Source organism: Lepidochelys olivacea (genome assembly GCF_965140295.1).
Source record: "Lepidochelys olivacea isolate rLepOli2 genome assembly, chromosome: 1".
In the NCBI taxonomy this organism is placed as follows: Eukaryota; Metazoa; Chordata; order Testudines; family Cheloniidae; genus Lepidochelys; species Lepidochelys olivacea.
The window spans coordinates 162,535,263-162,552,566 of NC_140411.1; the positions used below are offsets into that span (position 1 = coordinate 162,535,263).

Sequence of the window (17,304 nt, forward strand, 5' to 3'; positions counted from 1 at the left end):
CATATATTTCAGAGTTTGCCAGCGTGTGGCAGTGGTCCTTTAATAATTGCAGTCTCATGAAGTTAAATACTGTATGTTCCACACTTTGCTGCAGAAGCCAAGTTGGAAAAGGATCCGGACAGCCACTTATAGGGTGCACACAGAATTCAAAACAAAGTCTGAGACACCATTTAAATAAAAAAAGATGTTTTTAAAGTGATTGCAAAAATTACAGTAACCTGACCTGAAATGTGGTGGATGGAAGCAAATTACTAGTGCACCCTGCCAGGAAGGAGCAATTTAAAGATGCCTTTAACACTTTTCACAATAAAATGATTTTCATAAGCAGCTTGTGTGTCTGTCTTGCATCCTTGGATTTGTTGCTTTTGAGTACATTCTGTTATGAATCCTGAATCAAACTTTTTCCATAAGAGCAAAGAATTAACATGCTAGTACATTGCAAGCCTGTTGGTATATACTTGAAATATGCTACATTTCGGTAAGGAATAGAGTTGAAAGCCAATGGGAGCTGGGTGCCTAGCTGCCCTTTGTGCCTTTAAAATTTCTCCCCAGAATTGCTGATTTATTTATATCTGTAGCTTTTATTTCAGAGACATCACTTGCGCTAGCAGTGTGGAACTCCTTACACCAGGGAGACATGTTGTGCTTATACATTGTGTTTCCTAGGGATTTGTACTGTTGCCCATCTGAGCACTTTTCATAAAGTAGGTTGGTTTCAATGGGCGTTAGGTGCCTAAACACCTGTTGAGGATCTGGGCCAAAGGCCTTAGTGGACTCCATAGAGTCTCTGGCTCTTGTCCCTGTTAAATTTTGTGGAAGTGAGGGAAGGAGCTTGGCAATAGCTGGCACTCAACTGGGAAGCAGCTTTTAAAGGCTCCCCCACCTGATGCTAGTCTGCTGATGTAGGGGGTTCCCTGCTGTGAGGGGCTGGAGAGATTAAGATGTAATGCTGTTTGTGGCTAGAGGATCTTCAGTGCCATTAAAGACTGTGGTCATAACATGTAGAATGCCATAACCTTGAGGACTGTGGTCTCTATTCTAGATCTGGGAGACCTGATCATACAGGTGTCAGAATGATTTCTTGGTGGGGTAAGCTTATTCAGAGAGCTGAATCCTAAAATGCACCAGCTTTCTTTAAATCGTGGGGGCAGTAAACAAAAAGCCAGCTACTGTACAGCCATGTCTGCTGTGTACTTTTGTGTACTGGAACATAAGAACTGCAATGCTGGGTCAGACCAATGGTTCATCTGGCCAAGTATCCTGTCTCCAATGGTGGCCCATACCAGAGCTTCAGCAGGAGTGTACGGAACAGGGCCGTTGGAGAGATCCACCCTGCTCTTCCCCGTCTGGCAGTCAGAGGTTTAGGGTTACCCTGGCCATCTTGGCTAATAGCCATTGCTGGATGTATCCTCCTTGCATTTTACTAGTTTATTTTTTTTAACCTAGTTATACTTTTGACTATCACAACATCCTCTGTCAATGAGTTCCACAGATTAACTGTTAATTAGGACTTTTGTGGATGTGTGGTGAGCTTTACTAAAGGAAGAATAAAGGATGACTAACTCCAAAGGTAAAGATGGCTGGGAACTGAGATATATGCTGCTAGGAATAAGGCAGGAGAATGGTGATTTTTTGGGGGGGAGGTGTGTGTGGGGGAGAGGGGTGGATGCTAGTAGTCTGAGCTGGAGATTACCTGGTTAAAAGAACGGTAAATAAAATAAAGGAAATGTCATTCTTTGTTCTCTGTTCATTTTGTCACTATGCTCAAGAAATGCATTGGTGTCGTCATGCATGAGGTGACATATAGGGAACGATGGTGACTTGATGCAGTATCATAAGCGAGGTCACCATGTACAACCCTATAGTTTGATGTCACCATACAGGATCACAGCAGAATAGGGTGGGTTTCCTCATTTGTAAGAATGAAAAACGCAAAGTGCTGAAAGAATAGAAGCAAAGGGAAAGCGCTATGGTTACTAATATTATTTGTATTACTGTAGTATTTAGGAGCCCCAGTGAGGGACCAGGATCCCATTGTGCTAGGCACTGTACACAGAACAATTTAGGTACCAGATTCTCATAGGGGAATAACAATAAATAATGGCATGAACAGTATTTAAGTGCTTCTGAGCACATGCAGAGTCCTCCATTGGCCTGAAACAAGCAGGTCTTAGTGTGTGCAAATAGGGAAACTTGTATATGTGAATCATTCGCTTCGTGTTCACGTGATTTGTGCCTGTAAATGACACTGCATGTGTAAAGAGAGGCACTCACAAGCAGGGAGGACAGAATTTACTTCTGTGGATAAGACCCTGGGGACCATCCTCAGGCCTGGTGAACTCCAGAGCTAACCATAAAGTGGTCCTAGTTGTGCCTGAGCACTGTCTAGAGCCCCCGGCACCTGCCAGAGAATAAAAGAGGAGAAATAAAGTGATAGAATACAAAATAAAAATGCTGGACTGTCTAAAGTCTCATTACTGACCTTTCAGGAAATAACATGAAGCCGTATTGCTTTTTTTGGTGACTAATTTGTATTGATTTTTTTTTTCAGAAGGAAACAGACAATGAAAAGTACAGAAAGGTGAATGGATTGACACTTGGTAAGTTTCTAAATACTGCACGGAAGTGGTATTACTTTTAAATGCAAGTGGTAAAAGTGATGGTGGATTAGGAAAATGAGGCTTTTTGTGGTCTCTCTTTTAAGTACTGTAGTAACTGATCCTGCAAGCTGTTAAATCCACAACTACTTAACAGTTCTGCTAAGAACTATAAACTGGACTTTTCTTTTTATTGACTAAGCAGTTTGTTTATCTGACTGTAAGAGAGAAATACAGAATCTTATGGATCTTTGCTGCTGTTGATAGCAGAAGCTTGGTTAAATTTTAACTCTATAAAAGTACTTGATGAGATTAAGTCCATGACAGGTGCTACTGGTACTAAATAGATGTGGTCACCGCAGACACACTTGTGGATGAGAAGTTAAACTTTTGGGGGGAGACATCACAGTATGTCATCTTTGAGATAACTGAATGCATTAACGCAAGGCCGCCTTTAAACTCAGAAGTCACACCAATTTAACAGTATTATTTTAAACCGATTTAGGTAAATCCAAGCAACTGTGTGTGTGTGTACACTCTCATTAGCTTACATCTGAATATTGGTGTATGAGAGAAATGTGCTGTAAATATAGATGGTATTAGATTCACAAACATGATTTCAGTAAGAATGTTCAAGTACAGATAAAAATATGTTGTCTTTAAAATATTAATAAAATATAATAGACACCCTCCACTTAAGCCCCTAAATACGAGAAACTCAGAATATGTACATTTTAATTAGGGCTGGTCAAAATTGGCAAAATGTTTTTTTTTAGAGTGGGGTGGGGAGTGAAATTTCACACCGTGTTCACACACAATTCATTTAGCATGGTCCTCAGAGCCTCAAAATTATGAAAAAGTTTCTTATACATGCAGATGCCACGAAAGTGAGGCATGCTATTTTCCTGTGAATACTTTACTACCTTTTATTTTACTCTGGTCTGACAGACAGCGCTCTCTGTAAAGTGACACGTATTGCAAAATATGAGGCGTGTGGGCTAGCATTCCTGGGGGGGAAGAGTCAAGCTTGTGGTGAGTGGTGGTCAGTATCTGAAGTAAGGTGCACGCCTGTGAGTGAAGTAGTAGAGGATATGGACTGTTAGCTTAACTTTCTTTTCCTTGCTTTTTTGGTTGTCAGTTATGTCAGGTGTGTGGCAACCTGAGCTATTTCACAATGAAGTTTTTCTTTTTTCTTGTGCATGAGTAGCTATATTTTCTGCTTCAGTGGGGCTACCAGAGTACTACTTGGCTCATAAAGTTACCTTGATGGTGTTTCACATGAATGAAAAAGACTATATCATGCATGCTCTCACTTGCCATTCAGTTTTCTGACAGTATAACACCAGGGTGGGGCATTCCAGGAAGACTCATCATACATTTTATCTGAAGGGCATTCGTTCTACAGCTCACACCTTTCATTAGCAAAGCAGACGTTCCCTTTATATAACATATAACTTGGAAAGTCCTCCCCACCCTCTTTTTTTCTCTTTGAAATAAAGGGCCTGATTCTTCACTCTGTTACAGGTTTTGCACCAGTATAATTCCATTGACTGCACTGTTAAACCAGTGTAACCGGGAGGGTGATCAGACCTGAAGATTTATTTGTGGTTTTGTTCTTTAAATTTTTTTTTAAATGGCATCTGTTTTAATTTTGAAAATAAAAAGTCATTGTGGTGGAAGATGGTTATTTTACACTCTTTCAATATTATGTAAACTATTCTGGATTTGTCAGTACTTTTCTGGTTTTAGAAAAATGGTTGGATATTCGAAAAGAAGGGAGATTAATGCTGAAGTTAAAGACCATATTCATTCCTGCCTCTTACTCCCTCTCTGTCCAGAGACTACTAGATGACCTGACCACACACATAGAGGTAGATACAATGGAAAATCTGTCTGGCAATTTGAGTGAACTGCACAAAGGCAAATATATGACCTAGCTGGATATAATCTTTCATTCAACTAGCTAATCACACAGCTGATTCCAAACCAGGCATCTCTACAGAGAACAGTAAACAGGAACAATACATTAAAAACCCATCTAATAACTAACTTTATATGAGTTCTGTAAGCCTATGGTATTGTCCTTACCCAAGAGCCAGCTGGAACAAAAGGCTTAATTTCTAAGATTATATATAAATAAAAATTTTGTTCGGAAAAGATGTTGACAAGAAAATAATCCAGGTGAAATGACGGGGGAGAGATTTGGGGAGGAAAAAAGATCTGAATGAGTGGATCTGGTTATGGGAAGGGGGAAGTTCATCTTCAATTTGCATAGCTCCTAGTTTTTTTTTTGTTAATTTATTGTACAGATTGCATTTGACTCCAGTTAAGATCCATCATATATTTGCTACTAGGGGGGTGCTCTATTAGTGGGGTTGAGAGGAGAGGGGAACATACTTGCACGTGTGATGGTAGCGTCCAAGAACTGGACGGTTTTAGGAGGAAAGTGTTAAAGAAATTCATCATATTACAAAATGCCAGATGTCTAGAGATCTCCTGATCTGCTTACTCAATGCTCCAGTAAAAGATCTATGTTTTAAACAGAATGACTAATTTATTTTTTATTGTTAGCAGCTAGACTCTTTATTACACATTACTGGGGAAAATGTCACTTCTGCCTATGAAATAGTAATAAAATACGGAATGTTCTTGGTGGTATAGTAAAATCTGGAATGTTCTTGTAACTGAAAAGTTTTCATACCAATTCTGTACACAAGAAAAGCACCAAAAAGACAATAGATATTTAGGAGTTTGGCCACCCTTTTGAGTGTCCTCAGAGGACGAGGGCTCCTCAGCCAGCAAGCCAGAATCTTTAGCCAGGTTCTTTGTATATTAAACTGATCCTGAATAAGTAATATACATTGTAGTATGTTAACATTTAACATAACATTGCCTTAATAAACAATTTCAAAAAATTGTCCAATGTTTGTCATGATTCTCCAATTTTCTTTAGGAGTTAGAATCTATGCCCTAAATGAATGGTATTTCGTTGTGTTTACATCTTGTTAAAAAAAATTACTACAAAATGAAAAGTTCAGAACCAATGAAAATATGAGCTGTGTTTGTTTTCATTACTTCCAATACCACAAAGGGCTATAGTGCAAAGGAGGTGGGTATGTAGGACATTTCTCACTATTTAATAGGAGAATGTGATGAGCTTTACAACTTAAGAATCACTTTCTTTGTCAGATTGTAAAGCTTAACAGCAACGTTTTAAAAGGGTGTCTTAGCTCACAGCAATCTCTGCTACCCTAGAGAAAAAATGGTATCTGGGCAAAATCTCTGCTTCTCAATTGGTGGAGAGTGGATGCTTTACTTGAGGAATTTGCTTTGGCTCAGTGAATTTTGCTAACGGGTTAGTTGAAGATCTCTTCCCCAGGTTAATTCTAGGAAGATTGAACTCTTAAAGATGTAGTGAGTTTACAACACAAGCTAGGTAGGTGCAGGTGCTGTAACCTAATAGCCAACAGAGTATTAGCCTGTATGTACCTGAATCTATTTTTAGGGTTGAAAATAATCTGATAAATACACCTCTTATCCTCAATCCCGAAAGGCTTTCTATTTGATCTGAAATTTGTCTTTGGAGTCTCAGCATGTCTTAAATTCTGCAGAAGGGTGCTGTGGGGCTAGGAATGAAAGGAGGGAGGAAGAAAGGTTGAAGGTAGAAAAGTAGAGAGGGAGAAATGAAATCTGACTGTGAAGAGATTTGGATAAGCATTCGGTCTTAATGGCTTATCTGAACTGAACTTTTGGGGGTTTGCCCGTCACAACGAAATATCTCCAGTGATGCTTATTCCACAGCCTCTCTGAGCAGCTTCTTCCCTTGTCTAATTGACTTCACTGTTTATGAAGAGCCTCGTCATAGCACTTATCCTAAAGGTTTCCTTTCTTCAGTTTAGACCATTAGTACTTCTGGTCTCTGCACTGACACTGAACCAACTTCTCCGCTCCTTAACTGAGCAATGGGGATTTTGCTTGATTTGAGGACTGCATAATGTGGCCTCCTTTTTTCTTAGTTTTCTTTTTCCCGGCGGTACAAATTCTGTTCTGTTAACTTCTCATGTTGTATTTTATCATTTCTGGGTGTCCTTTACTGGATTGTTTTCAGTGTATTGACATTTTTATAGTAGGGTGTCCAAACTGAAGGCTGTACTCCAGCTGCAACCCACTAATGTTGCATAACAGAATAAAGAACCCCCTGCTTCTAGGTACAAATGCCTGTGTTTATGCATTCTAGGGTCACATTTTGTGTTGTGCAGCAGTATTATAATAAATGTCTGTGTTCAATTTATTGCCCGCTATTCTATCCATACCTCTCTTAAGGTGGTAGTGTTTCTGACCAGCATCCTCCCTCATTTAATACATATGCACGCTGGATTCTTTCATTAGTGTGAACTACCTCTGCATTGATCTGGATCAAATCTCATCTGGACTAAACTCCATTTTAGTTGTTTTTTTCTGTTAGTAAATATTTATATAGTGTGAATTTACCTGCAGACTAACAAGCCTACATAAGACACATTTTCTCCTCTGAAATGCTTAGTCTAAATAAGACAAGTCAAGTAAACCGAGTCCTGACCCGGGACTTTTTCTGCTCCTTTCTCCAATTTTTCTCTATTTTGCTGTATTTTAAGTCTGCCTCCGACAGTATGTTGCTGGCTACTCTTCCTACCTTGCATAATGGGCAGATTTTCTCAATGTGCTCCCTCATTTTTTCCTATAGATAAGGGATTAAATAAATTTGGACCTACCACTGACTCTTAGAGAACTCTGCTCAATACCTCTGTACAGATCTACATAGTACCATTTCACAACTATGCGGTTTGTTTTTAGATCGTGTATTCTCTCCCTCTCTCAGATCTCATTTTAATTTCAGTTGGAGGAGCTCATGTACAACCATATTGAATTCCTTATGGAAGTCTAGGTATGTTACTGTATATCCATTATACTCGTCTGTTTAATAAATGTGGTAGATTACATTTTAAAAAGTTGTTGTGTTGATATGATTTTGCTTTTTAATAACCCCTGCTCTCTATTATGTATTGTTGGGGTTACATTTTAGAGAGGATTTGGTCAACATCTTTTATAAATATTATTTTAAAATGTTACAATAAAAAAGTTTGGTCTTTTTTCTTATTTGTTTTCAATCTTGAACAAACATTCTAAGGAAAAGATTAAGCTATAAGTAAGAGTAGGGTAAGGAACAAAGAAAGTTTTTGGCTAAACGATTGTCAAGAAAAAATAAATTAGAGGAATGAATTGAAAGTGGAAACTGTTTATGGGCAAAGGGGGGGAAAAGAAAACCAACATAGAAAGAAACCGCTCAGGAAAGAAAATGCTGGAAGAAAACTGGTTTCAGAGCAGAGAGGAAGAAAGATAAGGGATGATGATGATGATAGAGCTGGGTAAATACTGGGGGGAAAAAATCCATGAGTATTTGCACAAATGTTTCAGTGAATTTGCTTAGCCATGCTTGCATCCCTTTTGCATTTGCTCCCTGTGTACATTAGTACAATCACCTTTTACTGGCATGAACATTCATGGAAAGAGTATTTCAAAGTTGCAGGTACAAGTATTTGTAGAAACAAGAATGTATTTCACATGTGAATATTTGCACCCAAATTGTTTGCACTTTCATCCAATCAGGAAATAGAAACAATACAATGTGACTTATGTGACCAATCCTGACTAACACAACTGATCTAGCAAATAAAAATACTCACACAGAACCGTTTGTGAACAACCACACACAAAAATTGCCAAACAAAAAATGTGTAACTTTTGAATAATGAAATCCTGTTTGGAAACTGATGTGCTGTTGAATATTTCATTAACAGAAACAGATGGTATCATTGGCTAAATTTGTTGTGAAATATATGTTCATCTTCAATTATTAGGGATTGCAGATGAGGTGGGCCAGTAACATGGAAAGATTTAGAATGAGAACCAGAATCTTAAAATTAATGAGAAGGCAAAACAGAGTGGGGGGGGGGGGCGGGTATATGGAAGCTAGAGAAGTAAGGGATCACCTAAAGATAAGCACCAGGGTGCTGAACATGCTGTTTGTTTTCTTCAAAATGCTTCTTACTATTTAGCTCGTATTAATTTTAGGATAATTGGCCTGTGATTTCTCATATCATACGTTCTCCCCTCTGGTCTCTAGGCTTATATTAAACGTATCCTTCTCCAAGTCTGTTACCTCATCTGCTCTCCATAACTTCTCAAAGGTAACTGATGACCACTGGCTGTGATCCTCCTCATCCCATTCCTTAATAACCTGTCATCGGACTCCACTGATGTTAATGTTTGTAAATCCGCAAAGTATGTTTTCACTTGTATCTTATTTCATTCTGATTCCTGCTATTCCCAGATCCACTCTATCATTTGTCTCGCCAGGTCTCCTGCTGCTTCCTCTACCTGTGTGCTGAAGACTGCAATGATTGTGGAATATTTCAGTTGTTCCCCTACCTTCTGCTATCTGAACTCTTACCTCCTTCATCAGGGTCCTACACGTTCCTTCATAGTCCTTTTACCCACACTATATATAGCTAGTTTTATAAACCATTTAAAAAAATCCCTTAGTTAATAATTTATTTTTCACTTTCCTTCTGAGCTAAATGGTAGCATTAAGCCACAGCCCTGCTTTGGAGTTAGTGCGGAGCTCATTTCTCCAGGGAGAGTTCCAGGAGTGATTGTGCACAATGCTTCTCCTGGAGAGTGTAGCCAAAGCATCGCTCTCAGAGAGGATCCCCTCTGCTGCTGGAGCTCAGCTGGTGGATGTGCATGAGGGTGGGCTGCAGCCCTGCTTGCTCCCTCCCCTCCCCATCGCTCGTAGAGCATTTAGATGTGCTAACCAAAAGTGATGCTTGTGTTCAGGTGACTATGCCCTACCTGTGTTGAGAGGATGGGGTGGGTGAGGGACTGTACTCTTTACTCCCTCTCTCCCAGCACAGCCTACAGGGACCAACCACAATTTGGCCCTTTACCCCTATAGTTCTTTACTGCCAAGACAAACTCTCCCCTTATAGTTTCTCCCTTTTATTGTAAATTTCCTCTTTTCCTGCTCGGTGTCTTCAGTCCTTAGTGCATCCGCATTGTATTCTGTAACTTTCCTAGTTTTCTTTTGTAGAGAGAATCATTCTCTGTCTCTCTCGCCTCTGCCACTGCTCTGTATCTCCCTCCCCCATTTTACTGACTGAATATAATGCTTGTGGAAGGTGCTGGATTCACTCCCCTGGAGACTGAAGCCCACTATTTCTTCCTGCAACTGGTAAAGAACAGGCAGTGCGCTTATAGCTCCTTTTCCTGAGAATCTCAAAGTGCTTAATGGAAGTGGTGGTGGTTATCCCCCTCTCAGAGGTGAGGGAACAACACTCTCACCCAGCTAGTTTAAGGGACTTGTTTGTGGTGTCACAGCGAATCAACACCGGAGTCGGGAATAGAGCCCCATTTCCATTCACTTGCTTTAATCACTGCACAGCAGTGCAAGTTTCCCCATTCTGTACTGCTAATGTATGTCAAACCTGACCTGGAGAGAGTACCTCCAGGGAGATGAGAACAGTTTTTCTGTGCCCATTCAGTCCTCTACCTCTCTGCTCGGATGGCCAAATAGTCCCACTTCTGGGGTGGATAGTTGCCTACAAGCCACCGAACAATTATCCAGTGAAGAAGACTTTAGTCACTTCTGACCTAGGCCCTGTTCCCAGGCTGATCTTTTCCTCACAGTGTCCCTATGCTAGAGCTAGATGAATAATTGTTTGGTGGGGTTACTTGTTGTTGAATTTTTGTGTGTGCTTTTTGTGTTGGCAGTTCTGAAAAACTGGAGAAACAATTTGATTTGGGTTGAACTGAGTCTGAAACTGTTGTGAATTTTTGGTGAAATCGAAAGGTCTGTTCCAGAGCGAGGATTTGAACCTGGGTCTTCTATATCTCTGGTGAGTGCCCTCCTACTGGGCTAAAGGTTATTGGGGCAGAGGATGAGGAGAAAGCTGCACCATTATCTCCTCCTCATCATCCTCCTCTGGCTGTTTGGAAATGGCCAAAACTATTTGTGTTAAATTTGTGACTAGTTTCAGGTTGACAGACACTGTATATTTTGCTGAATATTGTGTTGGTCCCAAAAACTTTGCCCAGGTCTTCTCTGCACTTTCTCATTCCTGATTTTTTTGTCTACTTTGTTGGATTAGTCTGAATTAGGTGTTAAACACTTTGTGGGCAAGTGATGTGATCACTTTGTGGAGTAATGTGTAGATTACAAAAGTAATAGTTTGAACCAGTGCCCTAAAGAACACACTTCAGCGCCTGATGCAATAAACCTAGTGCCGGTAAATTTGTAGCTGGCAGAGCAGCACTAACCGCTATGTGTTGAAACACCAAAATTCTTGCCATGTTCCTTAAAAGCCTCGCATTGTACTTGGATTAATCTCTGTAGCTTTGCCCTCTTTTCACATGTGCTGCAGCAACTTGTCCTGGATTTGCATCTGACCTGTAGGCAGGTTTGTTTTCTCTTGAATGTGGAGGGAGAGAGGAAGAGGCATGGTTATTTCTTGTTTGACTCTATAAAGAAAAATGACTCTCTTGAGTTTACGTCTAAGTTTCTGAATTAAATATGAGCTCCGGGTATGCTATGCTGGCGAGTCAAAGCTCACACAAAGAGAAAATCAGAAGCCTGTCAAAGCGTGGTCTGTTCAGGCTTTCCAAACTGGTTGGTGTTCAGAGCTCGAGAGCTAGAAAACATTTGTATTGCACTCTGTATGAAACTTTTTTTCATGGCTCTTAGGCATATTTTACCTGCCTCAAATATTCTGTACTCACCTGCTGCAGAAGGAGTGCAAAATCTAGCAGTATGATGAAGTTGACTGGAAATGGAACCCTGCTTTTTGCCAGTTTGCATAAAGGTTGACTCAGACAAAAGGGGATTAGAGTGTCCTCCTTCCTACCACTCCCATGCAATTAGACAGGCTAAAACTACTACTTATCCAGTTGTTTGTCTTTGATGGCCACATTGTCAGCTGGTGTATATCATCATACACCATTGGAGTAAATGGAGATGCATCAATTCACAGCAGCTGAGGAGCTGGCCCTGTCAATTATTGATGATATAGTTCATTATTAAACGTAAGTGCAGCAGTTGGTACTCTCCTGGCTGGGTTCTCATTGTGTTGATTCCTATTTAGATCAGATTCTTTCAATGAGGTCTATTTGTGAATAAAGAGTTATATGGGCAGGAAAACAGCACTGCAAAATACAATCTCATCTGCATCTCCTATTTCCTGTATGATAAAAAAAAATTGGCTTTCCTTGGGCTTTGTTACATCCACTGATTTGAAAAGCAGCTGAATGAAAAAAGGGTGGGGGGGGAGGTTGGGAGGCCCTGAGTTCTAATCTCAGTTCTGCTACTGATGCACTTTGTGACCTAAGACATGTCACTTAACGTTTGGTATCAGTTTTCACATCAGAAAAACTGGAATATTGTTTACTCACTTACCTGCTAGGAGTGTGGGGAGAATTTAATAAATGTCTATCTGTACAGTAGAGCTGGGTGATGTTTTTCAGCAAAAAGTTTTTTTCAGCAAAAAGTGAAGATTTGTTGACACTGAAACATTTTGATTTTTCCAAATTTTGTGTTTATTCAATATGAACGATTCAGTGAAACTGATGTGAATTCACAAAATGTTTCATTTAGACATTTTTGCAATGTTTTGATTTTTGGTTTGAAATGACTTTTCACTTTAAAATTTTCTTTAATTTTATTTAAAAAATTCAGAACTATAAATTATTCAAAAGGGAAAAGAGACTCTTAATTTGACCTAAAATGTTTTTTTTTTTGACTCTTTGATTCACTTAAAATGTTCATTTTTGGTTTTACTTGAAAAGATTTTAAAATTGCCAATAAACAGAAAAATCCTGTTTCCCCAGCTTTGCTCTACAGTACTTCTGAATACACAAAGTCCAACAGAAATGTTAAGTATTTCATTTATGTGCCAAGAAAATTTATCTGAGCACTGAAGAAAAGGGAATTATGGTGTTTGGACAGTACGAGTCTAACAAGACAAGGTTTATTGCCAAGAAGGATTTTTAAACTCATGAACAAATGGACTTCCACAATGTATGTATTAGGAGGTTGTATGCAGTCTATAATCTATAAAAGTATGACCCTGCTAACCAAAGACACCATGTGACCGACAAACATAAAGTTAATCTGTGTAATCTATTGCATCTGTAATGCATATCCATAGTATTTAGGCACCAAATGCTGATGATGCAGCACAGAGGTGAAGGAGAGATCCCAGAAGATTAACCTGTATCCACAAACAGGCTATGAATAGAATTAGAGTGACAAAAGTGAGTGCTGACTGTCAAGAGCCTGCAAATAACTGTCAACGCTCTTATCAGGCATATGCAAGAAACATTTGTTTCCCTTTAAGTGTGGTAAAGGATGGAAGTGTGACCAGTTTACCTCTGAAAGCCCTACCCCTAGACTCTGAGGATGCCCCAGTTCTTTCTGAGCATGCTTAGTGCAGTCCATATGAATTCAATACATCTGATTCCCCATCTCACAATCAGGTAACTAGTTTCTTTATTCATGTTAGGTTTCATGTTAGGAACTGCTACTGAAGCCTGTAAAAGAAGGTTCCTAGGGTTGAAGTGTCAAGATTCCTTCTGGGCCTAATTTGGATCTCACCCAGTTATAAATCAGGAGTAAATCCACTGATGACAATGGAATTACAGCTGTGTAAAACTTCTGAGTAGTGGATGAAAGCTTGATTCTGATAGCAAACTCAGACCCTATGGTTTTCAAGCTTAAAAAATGAGAAAGTCCCAGCATTTTGCTCAGTGGTACCCATAATTAGTATGTTTTCATAACTGAAAAGAGTAGGAAGTTCCTGTTAGTTCTCACAGGGCATATTGCTCACTTTCAGAATGTCACTTTGAAATGGGGAAATGTGTTTTTCCATACGGTATCTTTAGGAATATGTAACGTTTTTTCTTTTAAACTATTGAAAATGAATGACTCAAAAGGGAAGATTAAAAAAGAGAGCAAATAACTGACACATCAGAACTTTTCCATGGTAAGACAAGATAGTATTATGGAAAACAAACAACACTTTCCAGACACTTCTGGTGCACTTTGAACACTCAATCCAACTGCCACTGGAGTTAAAGGACAAATTACTATTGGTTTCAGTGGGATGGGGCCCTGTCACCATGTGGGCAGCTCTGTTTTTGTTAACATCCAAAAGGTGTCAAACATCCTATTCTCATTCTGGTTTATGGGAAATTCAAACGTATGTTGTGGGAAGAGTTGGATTTGGGAAGTCCAGGTTTCTATTGCTATTGTGAAAAGGGAAATTCAGGTGGGAGAGAGTGTTCCTTGATTTCAACAACAACATAATGTTAATTTACAAGATATAATAGAAAGCCAGACTACCTAGAGCATTGCCAAAGTCATTTTTTAATTACTGGGGTGAAAAGGCATCTCAGACACATTGGGCCTCAGCCTTTGTTTGGACAGGAGAGAGGGGAGGGTGTGGGTTAAAGATCCCCAATCCTGAGGGTTGGTCTGCCTCAGCCTGGTGAGAGTTGGCGCAGCCCTTGACTGTTCCATCTTACGCCCATGGAAGGAAGACTGCTGCAGAGAAGCACCACTGTGTCACACCCTTTTGCTCCCTCTTAGCTTGGGGTTGGGAGAGACTGGTGCAGTAGTCCCTCCCCCCAGCTTTACACCAGGGGAATTCTCTGGTGGTTGTCATAGCAGGCCCTAGCCTAATCCAGTATCATACCTTGCAGCTGCTTCAGTTTCTCTCTTCTGGGGTCCCCAATAGTAGCATATAGATTTGTCCTTTGAGTCATCCCCTCCTTGGGGTTCTGGTGTATTGAAATAATAGTTCAATGTTAACTCAAATCAAAGCCCCCATTTCCCAGATTCTACAGTTCACCAGGCTCAGTAGCTCCTTCCCAAAACCAGGTCCAGCTGCTGGGCATTCTCTAGATCCTCTTTCTCTGTACTCATTATGGAAAAGTTCTCCTCGCCTGGCTTCCATGTTAAACACGCTGGGCCCAATTGTGCTTTCAGAAGAGCTAAAACCAGAAATTGGCCCACTTTTTCTTTTCCCATGTATGCATCCAGCCTCCTCACATAGTCACCTTCTTCTTCTGCTCAGTGTAATTTAATGGAGACAGCTACTTTATTAGGTAAATGTCACCTGGTACACTGGGTGCTTTATTAACTTGTTAATGTTATGTGTTTGCACTCTGTCTAACCATAACATTTAATTTAAAACAGCAACAAATTTATAAGGAGTGGGCTTTCCGTGATGTTGTAAATACATTGTGCACGGATAAATTAATTCAGAAATCCTATAGCAATCGGTCTCTCTGTCTTTGAATTGCAAGAAAAAGAATTAATTTTCCTACTGGGCTCTGTTTATCTTTGCTCTATTGGTTGCTGAAATGACTTTTCTCCAGTAAGTCTTTGTAATTCTCTCTCTCCATGACAACCAACGCAAACAAACTGAAGGTCCTAAAAAGAAGTGGTGACTGGAAGTAGAACCTATGGGGAACAGGCAAAGCAATCTTTAAAGTTCTTAATTATGCAACAGTGATTTTTTACTTCTGCAATGCTAATCTCATTATAAATGTATTGTCTTAGATTCATTCGCTGGGACAAATCCCCCCGCTAACCTGTGGATCTGTCGTATCTGAAATCTCTTCCTCTTTCCTGAATAACTGGCTAGGTGGTAATACTGCTGACCAGGACCTGGAGTTTATAGTGGGTCACAAATTGAATGAGCCAGGGACGTGATGCAGTTGTGAAAAAGGCTAACAACATGTTGGGGGGGCATTAACAGGAGTGTCGTACATAAGACATGGGAGGTAACTGTCTTGCTCTACTCGGCACTGATGAGGCCTCAGCTGGAGGACTCTGGCCATTTCTGGGTGCCACACTTCAGAAAAGGTGGGGACAAATTGGAGAAAGTCCAGAGGAGAGCAACAGAAATGATAGAGTTAGAAAATCTAAACTAGGAGGAAAAGCGAAACAAACCGGACATGTTTAGTCTTGAGAAGACTGAGGGAGGACCTGACACCTCTTCAGAGAGATAAAGGGCTGTTATAAAGAAGACTGTGATCCCTTGTTCTCTCTGTCCACTGGAGGTAGGACAAGCAGTAATGGGCTTAATCTGCTGCAAGGGAGAGTTAGGTTGGATGTTAGGACAAACTTCTTAACTATAAGCATCGTTAACCTCTGGAATAGGCTTCTCTGGGAGGCTGAGGAGTTCCCCCTCACTGGAGGTTTTTAAGAAAATGTTAAACTTTGGCCAGGGAAGGTGGAGGGTTACTTGGTCCTGCCTGAGGTCAGGGGGCTGGGCTTGATGACTCAAGGTCCCTTCTCATCCTACATGTCTGTCAATAATTGCCCATTTTCCTGAAGGTGGGGTGTCTCTCTGTCTCTGTCCATGTGTCTAATAGTTTTCCTTATTCATGGCAGATTTCCCATGCCCACATCCGCCAGGCTTCCCCTGTGCAGCCTGGACACGCCTGCAGTCTTTTCATTTGTTTGACCATGAGGATTCCTCCACTCTAGTACCCCCTTGGGTGTTAGTCACTGTTAATGAGGCTGAGCCATCGTTCTGCCTTCCCTATGTGCTGATTAGCTGTACTGGCCAGCAAAGGAAGCTAGAATGTGTTGCCTCTGTACTGGTTGCCACTTTGGACAGGGCCAGAGTCTCCAGACCTGAAAGCATGAGGCTCTCTATAGCTTGAGTGAAAGAGACAAAGTCTCTAGCCCGAGCCTGTGACAGACTGTCCCCACCTCTGTGGCTTGGGCCTGGCGGGGGACATATGACACACGCTGAAGATCCATATCATCTGATCTGCTCCCTTTGTGCCCAGTTGTATGCGCAAAACTGTGCACTTACCGCAGTTTTCCACGCCAAGAGCAATTATGTGTCTAACTTGTGATGTGTGCACGCCTGTACTAGATTTGCACGTACAATGGCAATGTTTGCAGGTATAAGTTAGGAATACAGTGGCATGTCTGTGTTTTTTGACAACGAGGCCTATTATGTCCTACAAAGGTCTGGGGGTTACACAGAGGTTACACAGAATCTGAACTAACTTCTTTTATCAAAATATTAGTTTTATTCAATCAACATGTAGTTCCAGCCAGATAAACAGAATACCTTGCAGAGCTTTTGCTAACGTGTTATAGAAATGTCTCCATGTTCGTGTACTTACATGACAGAGCTAACTGTTTCCAATTGCTCATAACTTTCTGAGACCTTTGAACTATGGGCTGAAACTCAGACCTATTATAATAAGCAATAATTTCCATGTCCATACTTTATTAGTATCATTAGTATAGCTGTTTGTATAGGAGCCCCACGCATGTGCCAGGACCGCATGGTACGAGGTGCGGTACAAAGAGGACTAAAAGACAGTCCCTCTTCAAAGAGCTTATTGTAACTGACCACAAAGGAACGAGAAGCTGTTGGTGATTTTTGTGGTTTGAATGTTTTCTTTCTGCTGGAAACTAGATGGAGATCATCAACTCATATCTGTAAATAGTCATCTGGGTTGAGTTTTAAGCAGTGACTTAGTAGTTGAAAAGCTCTGTATCCAGTTACTAACCCCGTAAGCCATGAAGCCATCATAGGAACATGTGATTAATATAATATATATTCTGCTGTGATCATCTTGCAGAATA

At 40.4% G+C, this 17,304-nt stretch overlaps 1 long non-coding RNA gene across 1 annotated transcript in view; it reads left to right on the forward strand.

The window, feature by feature from the left end:
- Nucleotides 1–17,304, forward strand: part of LOC311514269 — a 215,426-nt gene that overhangs the window by 20,245 nt on the left and 177,877 nt on the right. The window contains exon 2 of the long non-coding RNA XR_014709859.1: nucleotides 2,552–2,600. This is a non-coding gene — a long non-coding RNA (uncharacterized lncRNA). The remainder of the gene's footprint in view (nucleotides 1–2,551; nucleotides 2,601–17,304) is intronic.